Here is a 2934-nt window from a genome sequence, read left to right as displayed (position 1 = left end):
TATGGATTTAAAAAGGTACTATCACTGCGTAAGGATGAAAACAGCCGAGTGGGTGGCGAGGTGTCCTACTTGCCAGCTTCTGAAGGCCGAACATCAAGTGCCCAATGGTATGCTCCAGAATCTCCCCATACCAGGGTGGAAGTGGGATCACATCACAATGGATTTTGTGACCAGTTTTCCTACGACCAGGAACCAAAAGGATGCGGTTTGGGTGGTGGTTGACAGACTAACCAAGTCGGCCCACTTCTTACCAATACAGAAAGAAGATGGAGTGGATCAGATCGTGAGGATTTACTTGGACGAGATAGTACGTCTGCATGGAGAGTCGGCTAGTATTGTCTCGGACAGAGACTCTAGGTTCACCTCTTACTTCTGGCAGGCTTTTCAAAAAGCCTTAGGAACAAGAATGAACATGAGCACAGCCATCATCCCTCATCCCCAGACAAATGGGCAGTCAGAGAGGACAATCCACATTGGAGGACATGTTAAGGCCGTGGTGTTGGATTGGGGCGACTCATGGGAAAAGCATCTACCCTTGGTCGAGTTTGCCTACAACAACAGTTTCCATACTAGCATTGGGATGTCACCTTATGAAGCACTGTATGGACGACCTTGCAGGACGCGATTATGCTGGACCCAAGTGGGGGAGAGGAGCATGTTGGGTCCTGAGATAGTGGAAGAAACCACCGAGAAAATAAGGTTCTTAAAGGAGAAAATGAAAGAAGCACAGGATCGTCAAAAGAGTTATGCATATAGACGAAGGAAACATATTGAGTTTGAAGTTGAAGACTTGGTATATCTCAAGATGATCACATTCAAAGGGAGGGCTAGAGTTTCTGGCAGAAGAAAACTAGACCCTAGGTACTTGGGTCCGTTCAGAATCATAGAAATAGTTGGGGCTGTGGCTTATAAGTTGGAACTGCCACCAGCCATGGATGCGTTCCACAACATGTTTCATGTGTCCCAACTCCAAAAATGTTTGTCTGATCAGGAATAGTCCTACACGAGATCCCTACAGATTTGGGTAAGAATCTGACTCTAGAGACGAGGCCGGTCTGCATAGTGGATCGAACAGAAAGACAACAAGGAAGAAGACCATTCCCATGATCAAGGTCGTGTGGGAATACAATGAAGGATGTAATCACTTGGGAAACAGAGGCAAGGATGAAGGCCGAGTATCCTGAGTGGTATGATCAGGTGGTCCCCGAGGAAACACATGATGAGGATTCGAGGACGAATCCATCCCAAGTGGGGGAGACTTCTCATGTCCCCAGTCCAAGATAGGATCGTTGGGATGAGCCATGGTGCGGGGAGATGCACCAGTCAGGTCATTAGACCAGTAGACAAGCGTATCATGGCTCAGACATAGAGTTAAGGGCATCAAAGTGTTGAGACTTAACCAGGGTTGTAACACCCCCGAACCATTTTAGGTATAGGTCGAACCACCGGCCTACAATCAAACAAGAACATGACCAATGGACCAACTTTCTACCCAGGTTTGGAAGCGCTACATGACGGGTTAGGTACGATCCAGCCATGATCACAAAGGGTGCAATTCGTGACTAGGCCAGACCATTCATTAACACGTCCCGTCAGATCGAAAGCCTAAGGCTTTTCAACCCGTACCCCAATCTGACGTTGTGTTAGCTGGACAATCTAATATCAGTAACAACAAGTCGTTTTACACAAAATTTTCCTTTATTTATCATATATGATTCATGTTCGCAAACACAACATATTATACAAGTAGTGGCTAGCCAAACGAGTAAAAGTACATACTTATATTCTGAAAACGTCTTTAGCAAAAAGATGCAAACTCTACACCAGCCGGCCTAACTTCCCGCGACCTCTAAGAGCACTACAGGTCACCTGGAAACAATAAAGAGTGATGGGTGAGTAATCTAGCATTACTCAGTGAGTTACAATCCCCAACTAACAAATACAACCCCTCGCTATTCCACCCCAAACAAAATCTAAAGCGAGAGGTTCACCTAATAACATAAGTAAATCAGAAATCCGCAGCAGAAAAATAATACGAGTAAAATATCGATACTAGAATATAGTCTTTAAAATCGATATCAAAATAAAATAGGGTTTACCAAATCCCTTTATACTATATATAACTAAGGCCTTGGTAACTTAGTGTCCTCCACATCCTCGGCAATATCCTAACTTCCTACCACAAAGGCCAGAAGAAAAGGAACTTTAAACCGAACGCGGCCCACAGTACGTTCGGGTCACCGCGCGACAGCCCCAGTACGTTCGGGCCACTGCCGGTTGTCACACGATGATCACGGCCCACAGTACATTCGGGTCACCGTGAGACAGCCCCAGTACGTTCGGGCCACTGCCGGTCACTACCCCGTCGTGCAACCACTCAGCCATAGGCCATGACCCCGTCTCTCTGAGTGTTCTCGACCCAGCGAATAATAAACCCGCCAAGTACGAGGTTGAGGAAACACTAAACACTCCTACACATGCCTATACGGCTAAAATATAACTAATACTAAACCTGGTAATATAATCAAGGTTCCAAGCAATACTCATAATCAACACAATCAATCATATTCTAGAATCTAGCATAAAGACTAATTCTAGAATACCTAACTAACCACAACCTAGCAATATTATCTAAGCAATCGACGTTCTCTAACTAACCAATCAACCTAACAATTAGCATGCTACTAAGATTCTCACGCAATAACTAAGCATGCTACTAACTAATCAACCTAACCATTACTACTAACTAAACAAACCGTTACTCAGTTTAGACCTGGCCTCCTGCCATGATCCAACTTCCAAGTAACGGGAACCTGCATGAAAAAAACTTACAAACAATTGATTATAACTCACAGTTTTTGGTTGACTCGTGGCCTTGACCCTGAACCCGTCTTCTGCAATCCGAACCCTTTCTTAAACCTTCACACGTATATC

Source organism: Brassica napus, unplaced genomic scaffold (assembly GCF_020379485.1).
Source record: "Brassica napus cultivar Da-Ae unplaced genomic scaffold, Da-Ae ScsIHWf_486;HRSCAF=741, whole genome shotgun sequence".
Classification (NCBI taxonomy): Eukaryota; Viridiplantae; Streptophyta; class Magnoliopsida; order Brassicales; family Brassicaceae; genus Brassica; species Brassica napus.
This window is presented reverse-complemented; position numbering follows the sequence as displayed.